The sequence below is a fragment of the Gobius niger genome, assembly GCF_951799975.1.
Source record: "Gobius niger genome assembly, chromosome: 9".
NCBI lineage: Eukaryota > Metazoa > Chordata > Actinopteri > Gobiiformes > Gobiidae > Gobius > Gobius niger.
This window is the reverse complement of record NC_136860.1, coordinates 8,418,372-8,435,116: the sequence shown is the minus strand read 5'-3', so window position 1 is coordinate 8,435,116 and position 16,745 is coordinate 8,418,372.

The following is a 16,745-nucleotide window of genomic DNA, read 5'->3' as shown; positions in this document are numbered from 1 at the left end:
TGTTGTGAATGAATGAAACCGCTCACCTCCCAATCCACCAATGAACTCCACAGCGGCAGGCTTCTCTGAACAGACGTCACTACCACTGCTCTCTTCCTTCATAAAATACGTTTATTAAGCGTTGTGTGATGCCTCTTTCTGTGCATATGTCACACATTCCGTATGTGTTCAAGAAGTCATCATGACCTGTGGTATGACCCTTGCCCCCTCCTGGAACCACCACCCTAACGTGGTGGAGGGGTTTGAGCCCGAATGATCCTGGGAGCTCTGTTGTCGGGGGCTTGATGTCCCTGGTAGGGTCTCCCATGGCAAACAGGTCCTATGTGACGGGTCAGACAAAGAGCGGTTCAGAAGCCCCTTATGAGAGACCAACAGGAACCAAGAGGTCGTCCTTCTGTGGACCCAGCACCTGCAGGAGGAGCCCCAACAGCTGCCCCCACGACCTGGAAACGGAAAAGTGGTAGAAAATGGATGGATGGATGGATGGATGGATGGATGGATGGATGGATGGTATGACCCTGTTTGGAATTGCCCATACATGGCCATGTTCAAAGCAGCCAAAGAGGGAAAACAAGGAAGAGAAAACACTGTTACTTTAACAATTTCTGAAAAATTAATATATTTATGAATAGAAACATGGAGATTGAGCCAAGTGGCTAAACAGGAGGCTACGTTAGCTTCATGCTACATGTTCTAACGTGAGTCATGAGTGCCGATTTTCGCTTCTACTGAATAATTTGGTTTGAAAAAACATCCATTTGGACCCGATTTTGGCTTGACTTTATTGGTGTGTGATAAATGTGCCAGAAAACTGCTCAAAAGAGTAATTCCCATGAGAGATTATCTTCCGCTCGGCTAGGCCACGCCCCCTTGTATGATGTGTTTCTGTCTATATCTATGGGTCACACTTGAAAAATCCAATCTGTGTTGTGCGGACAATCATGAGATCAGGTACAAGTCACACTGGATAAAAAAAAAAAGAAGAAAAGTCATATTTGGCTCACTTTGGGCTGCTGTCTGAAGTTCAAGTGTTAAAGTTGTATTGAATGGAAGAAAAACAGTCAGCAAAACGCATTATTAATCATTGAATAAGAAAACAGTGTTGCACCACAGCGAGCTCCCCCCGGGCCTTCAGACAGCGCTAACAGCTCCATTGTTAACATCCACCTGTGCCCTGATAACACCGGCGCACGAATATGTGAGTGCGGAGTTATGAATATGTAGAACAGCAGACCTGCGCGAGGACATGCAGCCTGACCCTGGACAATGGGCCGGTATAAACAGAAGCAGCTGGCATTGTGTCGGCTAATGAGAGACCCTTATCTGCCCCTTGTTACACCTCCCCACCCCGCCCCATACGCACGCACACACGGGTTTATGGTTCCTGTGGGGACATTACATCAATCTACACTCGTTTGTGTAGCTGGATCATAACCTTCAAGGGTCGATATTGTACTAAAGCGCCACCATGTCGTTCACCGTCAAACTCGCTCAGTCGGTTTTTCAAAGTTACTCAAGTACATGGACTTATTTAAGGACTTCAAGGTCATTTACTTGGTCACTAACGTGGAGGATAATACACTGCGTTCCAAATTATTGTGCAAATGAAATTTTTCTAAGATTTTCTAAATTGTCAACTCAAATGAGAGTCAGCATAATTTTCAAGTCTTTCACTGGTAGAGGATCATTTAAATGTGGTTGGAAAAATCTCCCAGTGATAAATATAGTAAAAACCTCAAAATCTACTGTTCCAAATTATTATGCAACTGATCGTTTCAATACATTTTAAAGCTTGTAATTACCTGAAAATGGTCATTTGTTGGATTTGTAGCATTAGGAGGTCATACTTACTGAAATCAAAAGCTATTTCAATCAAAAAAATCTTAACAGGTCAAGTTATATTTTACCATAGAAGCCCTTGTGTGATAGGAGCTTCAAAATTCTTAAATCCATTAAACTTGTGAGTTTTTGGAGAGTTTCTGCTTGGATTTCTTTGCAGGATGTCAGAATAGCCTCCCAGAGCTGCTGTTTGGATGAAAACTCCCACCCTCAAAGAAGTTTTTTTTTTGTTGAGGCTCCAAAGGTTCTCAATAGGGTTGAGGTCAGGGGAGGAGGGGGTCCACATCATGAGTTTCTCTTCTTTTATCCCCATAAATCCCAAATATTTCATTTTGATTTCGTTAAAAGTCAAGAAGAGCAACCTCCAAAACAAGAGCGATCGAGAACTATTCTGAAATGTTCATGCTTTAACCATAATACAAAACATCCACTTCATTAACTTAAAAGGTTTTTCTTTCCTATTAATGCATCAGGATATGTATGCTTAGAATTGTGAGGGATAAAGCTGCTTTCAACTGTGTGGGACCACTACTCTAATGTTTGCACATCAAGGAACCCCCCTGTCCCTGTCTAAATTGGTTTAGTCCCCACATGGCTTTGTAAACAGGTACACACACACACACACACACACACACACACACACACACACACACACACACACACACACACACACACACACACACACACACACAACACTTTTCCATTATCATTCATCGGACATCCTCCCCTCGCCGAGCCACTCCAGTATTGCCTGCACCCTTTCTTCAATGTTATCTCTTTCCTCTGAGATTCCTGTACTTGTTCCACAGTGATGGATGGGGGTGTCAGGGAGGGGGGGGGGATATGGGGCATTTTGTGCATTTCAAAACAAAGAATTCACAGGGTTTTTCACTTTGGGGTTAGTGCTAGGCCCCTGAACTTATGTTTTTGTTTGATCCGATACTTTGTGTACCGTATTTTCCATACCTTACACTCTGGAGTATAAGACGCACTAACCAAAAATGAAAAAAAAAAAAAAAGAATGAAAAAAATATAAGATTCTGCACAAGCCAAACTTTATAAAAGTGACAAAATACATGTTGTCGTCACCGCAGCTCAGTCACATGTCAGTGTGTTAAAGAGTAAATCAGTAAATGGCTTAAATGAATGCAGTTTGTGCTTTTTTTTCATTTAGTAGAAACTTAAGCCACATGGATCATTTGCATAATGTAGCTTTATGAAACAGCTGTTGAGATAAAATAAGGCTAAAGGGAAATGTATGGCTCATTTGGATTTAATTTCTCCTTAAATGTCTTTATTTTGACATTATGTTGCAGTGTTAATTTTGACAACATATTTTAATTTAGTTTTAGTCTTAGTCTTTTGACGAAAATGTAATTCAATTTTAGTCTAGTTTTAGTCAAAAAAAATAACTTCAATTTTAGTTTAATTTTAGTCGACTAAAATTGCAAGTAAATTTAGTCGACTTTGCATTTATAATATTCATTATAATCATATTTAATCTTGTTCCTCTGCTTCATGGAGCTGCTCCCACATGAACAAAGCTCAGAGCTGATCCTTTGGCAGAGAATTTAGATGATCTGAGGCTCTTTCAGATGGTCAATAGAAGTTTCATTTAGTCTTATTTTAGTCGACTAAAATATCTGGACATTTTAGTCATAGTTTTAGTCTCATGAAAAACTTTTAATTTAGTTTTAGTCCAATTTTAGTCATCAAAAATATCAATTTGACACAAATTAAGACTAAATATTTTAGTCGACGAAATTAACACTGTTATGTTGTTGTTGTTGTTGGACACTGTACAGTAGGGGGCGACATGCGCTTTTGTTTGGCCTGCACTTCAATAACTTTAAAGAAGAAGAACAGCTGTTGGTGATGTCACTTCCCCTGGGTAGGACGGATGGATTGTGCAAAACAGCTCTGAAGCTCTAGTTCACTAACTGCACAGAGATCTAACAGTCGACCCCATGAAAGGTTAAGGATTAGTTGCTGGTGTTAGTGCTTAGAGGCTACAATTTGATGGTGAGACCATTTACAGCGACATTCCACTTCGGTCTTCAAAATGGCGGCCTCAACAATCGGTAACGTCATTGGAAACGCTTGTATAGCACTCTGTTCTAAAGTCTGCATACAGCGAGCAAGCTGGCTTTCTTCAGAATCTTTTCAGAATTTGGTCGCTGCTCAATGTATTTTTTCCCAAAGCCATTAGCATTTAGCCGTCAAACATGGAAAATTGTGAACAGTCCAGTTGTTTACAGCTGTTGTCAACACATCAACCACATTTGTGCGATGTCGAAGCCTGAGGAATGTACAGACTTTTTGAGATTAATAACATTTTGTCCAAATATGATGCATGTATGTATGTATGTATGTATGTATGTATGTATGTATGTATGTATGTATGTATGTATACTTAAAATCATACTGTTACATTTAACCAAAGGAATAAAATACAAGCATTCATTTCATTAAGGGTCTTTCTATTGGTGACAAAATCCATAAAAACATGCGTCTTGAATAATAAGGCCCCTCTTTTATACAATGTTTTTGGGACTCTCACAGACTGCGTTATGGATTCATTTTCACGACTCTTTACTCTCTCTGGTGACGTAGCAGCATCGCCCGGGACGTTCCGCAGTGTGGCTTTGCGGATTTGGGGCCATGCTAACGATACACAGAATGATGAGTCCCCTCCGCGGATGTACAAGAGGAGCGTGTGTCGAATGGCCCATTCACAATCTGTCGTGACTGCTCTGTTTATGCTTCCAGCTAACTCACTTCACACTCAGTGACAACTCCACCAGCAAACAGGCCGGGGCAGAGGTCAGCGTGCGCGCTAACGGCGATGCTTCTGGTTTGATCTGAAGGATTCTTCACTATAACTGGCTGGAGTCACAAGATGCAGAAAGTAAGTAAAAGCAAGTATGCTAAAAGAGTACTTAAAGGTATTATGATGGTTAATAATGCGTATTAAAGGAATCATAAAATGGGGAAATGTCATTAAATTCTGTTCAGGAAATCTGGCTGCAATCGAGAGCTTTTTAATTGAAGTATACAAGCTTTTTTTGTTTATTTAACTATTTGTGCATTCATATCCAGGGCTTTAGGTTAGGGTTAGTCAGGGTGTTATGTCTTATAACATTATGTACCTCCAAACTACAAATACATATTATTCCATCCTGTGTCTAACACATATATGCACGTTATTACACACTGTTGCAGCGTACGTGACATTGAACTCAATTCGGCAGGTACAGTGCATCATGGGTAGTGTAAAATGAAGTGTTACTTATAAATGAAAACTGACTGAAAGCTTGAGGAGTGAGGACTCTATGAGAATATGGATGTTAAATTAAGGTTAAGTTTGACTTTATTAATCCCTGTAGGGAAATTCGTTCTCTGCAATCGACCCATCCTGCAGGAGCAGCAGGCAACCAGCGTAGGCCGGTGCTCGAGGGCCAGGCTGATGGTCAGAAACACCTGGCTGGAGGAGTAACCTATTGTACATGGTTTTAGTGGTAGAGGAAACCGGAGCACCCAGAGGAAACCTACACAGACACGGGGAGAACATGCAAACTCCACACAGAAAGGTCCCGTTCAGGTGGGAACTGAATCTGGGACCTTCTAGCTGTGAAGCACGAGCGCTAACCGCTGTGCCACCGAACCCTAAACTGTCCCCAGAGTCATGATTTGTCAATGATCAAGCAGATTCAGATTTAGAAAAAAAAAAAAGAAAAAATATATATATATATATATATTTTTTTTATAATTATAATCGATTTTTGCGATTATGCTAATGTTGTAATCGTTTACTGTTGTAATCGAAATCGTAATCGAATTTCGATTAATTGCGCAGCCCTATGTGAGGCCATCAGAGCACCGATCTCAGTGCTGCTTGGAATAAACCGCACCTCAGTCGGCTTCTTTTCATTCATAAGCGACGCCCTCTTGCCAGTGGCGAAGGCGCATCTTGCAATCGATCCACTACTCAGAAAATATCACATCGCGAGAAGCCTGCGCTGTCCTTTCGCCAGGCGCGAGATCCGGCTCCAAAAAGTCAATCTGCCAGATATTTCAGCGACAGAAACAGCTTTTTTGTGACAATGTCCAGTTCATGAAGCTCTGAGCAAACAACAGGAGGGATATTACACGAGTCTTACCTCGACTTAGCCGGATACTTCTATGAAAAATGTTGACCAATGAGACAAATTTTCCTTACATCACCTTTTTTCCCCCCACATCTTCAAAGCTTGTGTACTCCAAAAGCACACTCACTACTGTATCTACGCATGAAGGTTGCGATCGGAAAGGGCATCCAGGGAAGCATACACTTCCTGCCAAAGCTTACCTCATAACCTCCGAAGAAAAATATGATACAACAGCCGGTACCTGCCCGTTTTGGCCCGGTGCCATCTTTTAATGGGTTTCCGTGGCCTCTGCCTCCACTCCCAGCTTTCAGCCTCTAAATACGCCCGCGCGCTGACGGAGAACGGAGCTGACCGGTAACTAACAACAGAACACAACCTCCCCTGTAATTATGGCTAACACTTTATCAAATAGGATTTCTAACATAGCCACAGCTCCATCACACACACAGGGGCTTGAAGGTGTTTACATTAGTACAGCAGATGCTTTGAAAGGGTGCATTACAACCTCATGTTATAATACCCTCAGCTGTAGATGCTTCACATGCACCTTAATGACAGGTCTGTTCGCACCCCCTTTTGAAACACCCTCATCGGTTTGTGCTGGAGCTCACGGAAACAGATGCTGCTTGTGGAGGTAGAAAAGCAGAGTGAGCAGGCTGCAGGAAACGGGTAAGATGGAGCTGAACTTAATGACCGTAATGCATGGGTGTAAAAACAAAGCAAGCACAAAAACAAAACAGTCAAAGGCTACGTAGAAACTTTAACAGACGAATAGGCCTTTTTTTAAATAAATGTGCTGTTTTTAAAGCAGTACGAAGTAACGTGTTCACCTTAATAAATCCTTTTCGTAGTGTTTATGGGATGATTGGAGGGTCTTTCATCTCCCCCTGGTGTCTCTGGCCAGAAACCTATGTTTGCAACTTGACTGCCCCCGGTCCGGAGAAAGCAATACACACTAATGGAATCACGAAGAAGAAGCTAACATGCTAACGGGCAAAGCTAACTGCGGGCTAACGTCACTTTAAACAGTATTTACAGCAAAGTTTGAGAGAAAAAAAAAAGATTTCCATTGTATAATTGGATGCACAGTAACCCTCTCTCCCTTCGCCTTTCCTGTCAGCGTAGTATTTACTCTCCAAGACAATTAATAAGTTAAAAAATCGTAACTTGCTACTACACCTGCAGTTGCACTAATGGCCTCTAGGGGGAAAACTAGTAGTGCTTTAAAGGTCTCAGCCCTCTGTGGAGCCCTCAGTGGACTCTGGCAGGGCGTTCCAGAGAGGCGAGGGGCAACTGCCTTAAAGGCCCTGTCTCCCATTGTGGAGAGCTTGGTCACGGGCTGGTGAAGGGTGTGGGTGGAAGTGGACCGTAAGCGCCTTGTGGTGGTGTGTGGGGTAACTAGCTCAGTGAGGTATGCTGGGGCTGCTCCATGGACACACTGGTATGTGAGGAGGCAGATTTTTATAGTGGATTCTGTGATGGATGGGCAGCCAATGAAGGGGCCGGAGGACAGGGTCATAATTGCGCCTCTTCGTCAGGATCCTGGCTGCACAGTTCTGGATGTGCTGGTGCTTCAGCAGGCTCTTACCAGGGATCCCGACGAGGAGGGCACTGCAGTAATCCAGCCTGGAAGAGACAAAGGCACGTACCAGGCTCATTTCTGCTCTGTATTGGAAATGCATATGGATACTCGTGGAGCTTTCTATCCGTCTCCTGGGTGATACAAGGGAGCCAGGTGGGTCTGCGCTGATAATAGGCTCCAAACATTTGAAAGGTTTTATTTACAGCCTGCACAAATGCTAACCGAAAGAGATGAGCGGGCAGCATACTGCTTTGGCGTCTGTTAGCAGGGAAAATGCACCGCACAGCCCTGGACTGTGGGGCCCGTGTCCACTCTACAGCTGCTGTCGGCATCAGAACTAATTCAGTGATGATTTGAAATGAATGAAAGGAGCTAGTCTTCCCAGTAGGACCACAACAAGGAAGTGCAAGCAGCAAGAGAACTTAAGGCAACGTATAATAAAATCCATCACCCCAGCGGACCGGGGTAGAACAACCCGACTCAAACATTCACACTGTCACGCTGACCAGAGGCAACATTATCCGGAAATTATCCATCATTTACGGATTATTTTTAGGTTTTGATGGGAAATTTCAAAGGCCGTCCATCATTTTGACTGATTGAAAATCAAGCCGTAATTAAAATAAAGACGCAGCGCTGCTCTGTGTCTGAGCGCAGCCTCTGGGCTCTCTTTAAAGCTGCTACATCACCAGCGCGCCGTGTTTTTCTCTTTGGATTTCACGCAGAATATAAACAGCCCGTGAGTGCCGTGTTGGTTCCTACGTGACGCACGCTCACACCCAAGCTGAGAGCACTGGCTCGGATAAATCCACGAATGACAGAGAGATGAGAGAGAAGGACCACGGAGGTAAGACCGAGCCCGTGTGCACCAGGTGAACTGCTCAATATTGCCCCGTTGCCTTCTGTGTTTCTTAAAGGAATAGGCCACCGTTTTTATATACTGAGATATGTTCTTACCTTACCTTTGACGAGTTCTTTAGGACCTGTCTGATCTTCACCCGTGCCTTCAGTCACGTAAACACAGCGCAGACGGCGTTAGCATTTAGCCTCTCCCTCTCTCCTCTATAGCTCCAAAACAGGTCAAGATAGAAGCTACCAAGCTCTTCCACGTTTTCCCTATTTAAATATGGTTACGTGAAGTGTTACACTACAAAGTATAATTACACAAAATTAAACAACCAAAGTACCAGGAGTAATTTGGCATCCGCACAGTAAAGTGAAGATTACTGCGCGGATTTCGAACTACTCCTGGTATTATTACGCCTTACAATATAGTTCCCCTTTTATCTGCTTAGAAAATCCACATTTTTAAATTTTGTGTAATTATACTTCGTAGTTTAACACTTCACGTAACCATATTTAAATAGGGAAAACGTGGAAGAGCTTGGTAGCTTCTATCTTGACCTGTTTTGGAGCTATAGTGGAGAGAGGGAGAGGCTAAATGCTAACGCCGTCTGTGCTGTGTTTACGTGACTGAAGGCACGGGGGAAGATCAGACAGGTCCTAAAGAACTCGTCAAAGCTAAGGTAAGAACATATCTCAGTGTGTAAAAACGGTGGCCTATTCCTTTAAGGGGATATTTCAGGATTTTTGACATAGGGCCTCATTTCCTAGTTATCCAGAGTGTTGCTGATTTCTGGAGATATTTTTTTGGTAATTTATGCAGTTCTTCTGTTTGGAGAGTTATGTGGCGCTATGTATTTAATTTCACATTAGTATTGTTTAATTAACCAGTTAAAGTAATATAATTTAAATTGACCAGTTAATTATATAAAATAACCAGTTTTAGAAATGTATATTGATTGAAATACATTCACCCATATAAAAATGACCAGTATCGGTATCGGTATCGACAAAAATGACCCCAAAAGTATCGGTATCGTATCAATTCCAAAAAATGTGGTATCGCCCATCCCTACTCCACAGAGCACCTGAGGCAAATCACTTATAACACCAGACTAACCATATAAATGTTTGTGTCCATAGAGTTATGTTAACTATTTTGCATTTAAAATACCTTATATTTGAGCAGCATCAGCTTCGTGGTTGTATAAGCTACGCAGCGGCGGAGTGATCTGCTAGAAAATAGTCCCTTAAAATGCGATCATTCATGTGATGCAAGGTCAGTTATATTCCAAAAATGATTCTATCGACACAGACATTTATATGGTTAGTCTGGCGTTAAAAGTGATTTGCCTCAGGTGCACTGTGGAGCGGGTCAGACTGTTTTTAATGCAGGCTAGCTGATACCATAGAAATGCACTAGCCTAGCACCACGAAACTCTTCAAACATAAGAACTGCATGAATTACAAAAAAAAAAATCTCCAGAAATCAGCAAAACTCTGGTTAACTATGATATGAGGCCCTATGTCGAAAATCCTGAAATATCCCTTTAAACATCAAGTTTAAACCCAGGAAGTGCTAAAAAGTAAGGTCCATTTTGCATTTGTAACAGTGAAATACGAGCCTTAAAGGGATATTTCAGGATTTTTGACATAGGGCTTCATATCATAGTTAACTAGAGTTTTGCTGATTTCTGGAGATTTTTTTTTACATTTTTTATTCATGTAGTCCTTATATTTGAAGAGTTTAGTGGTGCTAGTGCTAGGCTAGTGCATGTCTATGGTAACTAGTAGCCTGCATTAAAAACAGTCTGACCCAAGCACAGTGCACCTGAGGCATATCACTTATAACACCAGACTAACCATATAAATGTCTGTGTCGACTGAATAATTTTTGAAATATAACCATTTTGCATTTAAAATAACTTATATTTGAGCAGCATCAGCTTCCTGGTTGTAAGCTACGCAGCGGCGGAGTGATCTGCTAGAAAATAGTCCCTCAAAATGTGGTAATTCATGTGATGCAAGGTCAGTTCTATTTAAAAAATGATGAAAATGTTTGAATATTGATCCAGGAGACTTCTTTAGTAAAACCTCCGCCCCCCAAAGTCCCTCATGGACCGGCTCCCTGCTCCTCGGTGATCCGGCTGAAGGCGCCCGCTCAGGACTCGAACCCGCGCGCTCCCGCTTTACATCCCATTATCTGCCGTGCGCTCTGGTTAAGGGGATTAGAGCGTGTGCGGGCGGTCGGACACAATGGAGCGGGCATCAATCTGTTCTGGACCGCAGCCACTCTTCAGCGCCACGCGGGGTCTCAGGGGCCAGCTGGCAGCCGGGCCCGGGCCGTGATTTACATCGATGTCCTCACATTGTGCTGCGGTACCGACTTCACTAATGGTTCATCATGTGGCGCCCGGAGCCAAGCTACAAATGAGCCAGAGAGAGTGCCTTTGACATTACTCTGAAGGAAATGTGGCCGTCCGCCGTGTCCAGGGCAGTGGGAGACGAGCCGTGCTAAAGCTTTGCCACGCCAGCTGAGCTAAAGAAGAAGAAGAAGAAGAAAGAAGGAAGAAGGAAGAAGAAGAAGAAGAAGAAGAAGAAGAAGAAGAAAAAGAAGAAAGAAGAAAGAAGGAAGAAGAAGAAGAAGAAGAAGAAAAATAAGGAAGAAGGAAGAAGAAGAAGAAGAAGAAAGAAGAAAAAGAAGAAAGAAGGAAGAAGAAGAAGAAGAAGAAGAAGAAGAAAAAGAAGAAAGAAGGAAGAAGAAGAAGGAAGAAGAAGAAGAAGAAGAAGAAAAAGAAGAAAGAAGAAGAAGAAGAAGAAGAAGAAGAAGAAGAGGGCTTTTGGGAAGGCTCAGCAAGAAGGTCCCGGGTTCAACTCCCACCTGAACGGGGCCTTTCTATGTGGAGTTTGCATTTTTCTCCCCGTGTCTGTGTAGGTTTTCTTCTGTGTACTCCGGTGTCCCCTTCACACTAAAAACATGTACAATAGGTTCCACTCTGGAGCCAGGACTCTTCTGAAAAAGATATTCCTAATCTCAGTGCCAAAAACAAACTAATTTGTTTTCCGCCCCCATGTGTTAAGAGCTGTTATATTTATGTTTATATTACGAAACTAGACACTCTTAATACAACTTACTGTATGTGTGATTTTGGGAGCTCTGTGATGAACAGAACTGAAATAAATCATCAACAACTTGTGAAAAGTCACGATCCGGACATTTCATCTGAGCGTTTAATCACAACGCGGCAGAAATGACCTAGCCTGGCATAAAGCCAGACTGACTTTATTTATAAAAACATATAAAGACAGTCTGGAATTGTGGTAATGGGACGCAATTTCCAAAATGGAGACTGGAGGCGGGGCTAACGATCGCAGTTTGAACGAGAGCGAACCAACCAAACACAAAGCGGTGCAGTCGAGTAAATGTTGTGGTGAAAGCCCTCAGAGCTAAAGGACAAGTCCAGCTCATTAAAAATAGAAGAAAGGGCACTGGTAAAAGATCGTTGTGTCGCAGCCGCCGTCGTCACTGTTTTGGTTGCGGCCCAGAGGAGCACTGGTTGATGGGAAATCCTAGCGCGGAAGATGACGCGCCATTAACTCCCGCCCAGAGGTTCCGCTAGACTTCTTTTTTTTTTGGGGTCGTAAAATGTCGGCCATTCACAAGAATTATCGGCCATTATTAAAAATATACATAATGAACGTGGCTTATTATCAATAACAATCTGCATTTAGGCAGAGCGCTACACGAGTGCTTTAGTGGGTCCAAAAGACGGCTAATGCTGTTGAAAAAGTGACGTGAGGGAAATGCAGCTGAAATCCAAGTATAAAGTTGTGCGCGTGGAGACGATTGAGGGCGGCAGGTGTCACGCGGACGAAGCCGACTCATCTGCACTTTAACTCAGACAGAAAGTAGCCCATATCTACAGTATGACCCTCCTTATCCAGGTCTGTCACCGCTGCAATATTACGGAGGGGCAAATCGACTGAACATGGACCCAGCTCGAGAGCGGCTCCAACACCGGTAACTAAGCCGAGGTGCATACCGCCACCTACTGCACCGGGTGTGTCTCAGGATGCTAGTTAAATGTACAAAAACATCAATGCAAGACAAACAAAATGAAAAAATCAAACATTTCTCTGCCTCTCCAAACTAACTCTGCCACTCAGCTCATGAGAACTACAACCTGCAGTGGTCCTGGGGGCAGCTGTTGCAAGGTTAGCATCGCTGTCAAGTCTCACGATTTTGACCGGGAAACGATCGTATTTGTCCCCTCTTGGAGCTGGTTTGTCAAGGCGGATTGTTCCAGCCGTCCACTCCTGCTTTTTATACCTGTTCGAAAGCAGGACCGACTGGTCCTGCTTTGCCAACAACCAATCAAATCTCAAACAGTTTTAGTCAAACATTTTCTTAAATGAACTTAAAGCAGTACTAAGTAACTCTTCCCCCTAGAGGCCATAAGCGCAACTGCAGGTGTAGTAGCAAGTTACGATTTTTTAACTTTTTAATTGTCTTGGAGAGCAAATACTACGCTGACAGGAAAGGCGAAAGGAGAGAGGGTTACTGTGCATCCAACTATACAATGGAAATATTTTTTTTCACTCAAACTTGGCTGTAAATACTGTTTAAAGTGACGTTAGCCCGCAGTTAGCTTTGCCTGTTAGCATGTTAGCTTCTTCTTCGTGATTTCATTAGTGTGTATTGGTGGCTCCGGCCCGGTGGCAGTCAAGTTGCAAACATGGTTTTCTGGCCAGAGACACCAGGGGGAGATGAAAGACCCTCCAATCATCCCATAAACACTTGTATTACCCCCACAGGGACTACGAAACGGATTTATTAAAGTAAACACGTTACTTAGTACTGCTTTAACAAGAATGTACCTGCTTTATCTTCTCTAAGAGGATTTTTGTTGTTGTTGACGTCTATCAAATGTATTTTGGTCCCGTTCCAAACGTACGCTGCCTGAACGATCGCAGCTGATCAGCTCTGTGGTACCATAGACATAAAGCACACATTTTTAAATTGAGGATTGATTCAAAGCATTAAAAAGTTCCATGCAATGGTCCGTAAACTCTTTATTTGAATTTTTCGAAAAGTAGGCTGTAGGGAGATTTTTTACTTCCAGCACCAAAGAACTCTTTTCACATCGTTAAACGGCTTCAGAAATGAACCAAGAAGACTTTTGAATGAATGCGAGACTTACCATTTAAGAAGGAGCGCTGCTGTGGGTTTGGAATGTAATCAAGTCAGGTGCACTTCAAGGATCCATGTGCTAAATGCTTATTTTATTAGGAGAGAGAAGGTCCGAGGCACCACCGACTTATAGAAATAAAAATCCTTTAATGTGTCCCGAAGCAATAAAGGATTTTCACAAGTCGGCCGTGCCTCGAACCTTCTCTCTCCTCTCAAAGCAAGACGTACCATTCAGTTCCAAACATGAAACAAAAGAAAAGACACAGTCGAAGCTCGTAACTTGTAAAATACTGATATTTTATTTTTCAAAAATGCAGCAGAAATGTTTTATGCTCGACACAATCCAGCCACTCGCTGAGTCATAACCCCATATGAAAGAAACTGAAAAGAGAATCCAAATCAAACGTCCTCTAAATGTTCAGTTTATATCGCTTTGAAAAAAAGAAGAAAAAAAAAAAAAAAGTTCTTTGCCGTCGACATTTTTTTTTTCTTCCCAGCTTTCTTTTTGGGTATTGGGATGAACAGACATGTCTAAATGGGGGGTTACATAGGCCTTGGACACACACATATGGAGGGTTGGGGAGGGCAAAACGGCAGCTGTGTTTCCATAAAATATACAGCGAAATAGGAACAAAAGGCTGGTTCATTCTTTAATAATAATGATAATTGGGCCTGATTCAGTAATACAGTCACTAAAAAACTAAATTATCTCGTGCGCTGCTCTTTTGTGGAGGAAAGAGCTACTTGAAGGACGTATAAACAGGCTTTTTCTTCATGGTTTGTGAGAGTCAGGGCCAGCTTGATTTTTAAACATGTAAAACTTTTCACTTGGAAACAAACAGTTGGCCGATTTTCGCAATTAGTCGCCGTTTGTCCGACTTCAAGGGCCACTTTCTCGGCAGGCGTTTTCCTCACGCTGCGGCGACGACTCAAAACAACTCCCACGGACAACGAAGAATTACAGTCTTGTACTTAATTTTTCTGAATCCCCTCCAAAAAAAAAAGTGCAACGTGAAGCAAGCTTATTCAAAAACTAAACGAGACATCGAAACCCTTTGAGAAAGTCTTTGTTACTAATTTAGGGTGACCAGATGTCCCAGTTTACCCGGGATAGTCCCAGTTTTGAACCTGTCTGTCCTGTGTCCCAGTAGATTTCTTCAAAACCATTAATTTGTCCCAGTTTCTTTTATTTTTATCAGTATCGTGCCTAAAGCAGCTTTCTATTTTACTTGAAATGACTTTTGGCCATGTGTGCGTCAAACCCACCGTTTCCGTAGTAACAGTGCCAATTGACGGGATAAAAATCTATCGCCTCCATTTATTTGGCATTAGACTTTTATAAACATGAGGTTTGCCCACAGTTTGGCACCCCTCACAAACTCCCATCGTGTCCCAGTTTTGAAGCAAGCTTATACAAAAACGAAAACAAGACGTCGAAACCCTTTGAGAAAGTCTTTGTTACTAATGCAGGGTGACCAGATGTCCCAGTTTACCCTGGACGGCCCCAGTTTTGAGCCCCTCTGTCCCACGTCCCAGTAGATTTATTCAAAACCGTTGATTTGTCCCAGTTTTACACAAGCTCTGTCCCAGGTGTCATGTTTTTTTCCCACCAGTATCGTGAAACATAATGATATTAGGTCACGTCAAACGCACCGTTTCCATAGTGACTGTGTCAACTAACGGGATAGAAGTCTAACGCCTCAAAGCTGTCCATTTAATTATACTTTATATTATATTTCAATAAACATGAAGTTTGCCCATTAAACGTGGGTGTCACAGTTTGGCACCCCTCACAAACTCCCATCGTGTCCCTGTTTTGTATATGGAAAGTCTGGTCACCCTAAACTAATATATCATCAAACCAAATCCAAAAGTTTGAACCTGCATGAAAGGCCTTGTCTCTAATTCTTTTTTCCTTCATATTGGTGCAAGTAATTTACAGCAAAAGTTTCAAATCGATATCTCTGGACATTTATTGTAATAAAACCTTAAGTAACGTCAGCGTTGTGGACTTGGATGTTTTGAAATGTAGTTATGCATTTCTATCTACAGGCATTAAATTGACCGGTAGTGTCCACAACAGCAAAAACAAACAAGAATGTCCAGAGGGAAGAGAGTTTGAACTCAGACAGGAGCAGGGGAAGTTTGGTGAAGATGTCTGAGCCTTAGCAGACAGAAACTTCATGGCGATGTATTATTCATAGGTTTCAGTGCCATGTTTTGTTGGACAAGACTCTGCGTGTGAACAGGAATTAGGGCGGCAAAGTTTATCGATATCTAATCACAATCGGGGTTTTGACTCCTGCAATTGCCAAACCTCAAGAGGCTGAGGTTTCTTTTTCCCTCCTGTCTCTGGCATTTGAGTCGTCCATGTCTCCGATCAGAATTGTTTGTTCAGCTGCAACAGATAAAAGTTTGTCTGAGTTTCCATAAAGCAGATTGCTGTGTTTAGATAGACGGTTTGTGATTCCATCCTGGGCTCGTTTTAGTCACGTGGCTGTCCCCCAGAGGTACTCTGAATGATGGGGAAATTTCCTCCAGAAGAGGGCACTGTCCACATGAAACTAAATCCTTTTGAAATTGATTATTGTATATAGCTCTAATGTGACTGTGTTTGACCAAAGGTAACATGACTCATATCATAATTTCAGCAGTTTATGCATTTAAATGTATTAAATATAAAAGATCTCAATATTTGTCTGAAAAAGCACATTTAGTTTTTTTTTGGTCAAAATCATGCAGCCCTAATAGGAATTCAGATCAAATTCAGATATATATTTGAAACTCATGCCCCAGATTACTGACATAAATCTAGGAGAAAAAATGTATTTACAGTTTTATGTAATTTTATAGATTCAAATACTTATTATATTCATATTAATAACATCAAGAGCCAGGTTTAAATGTATGTTTTTATTTTGTTTACATACGAATTAGTTACGAAGATAAGCCCAGAGGGGGTTTGGGATCTTATATAGTTTTTGAATAAAGGCTGCACAATATATCGCAAAAAACTGCAATATTAGGTGATGCAATATCACAAGAAGCCAAAGTATATCGCATAGTATAAGTATATTTTTGCAAACTCACCCAAAAAGAATGAGAGAACAGATTTGAAAAAATGTGTAAGTTACTTCAGTAT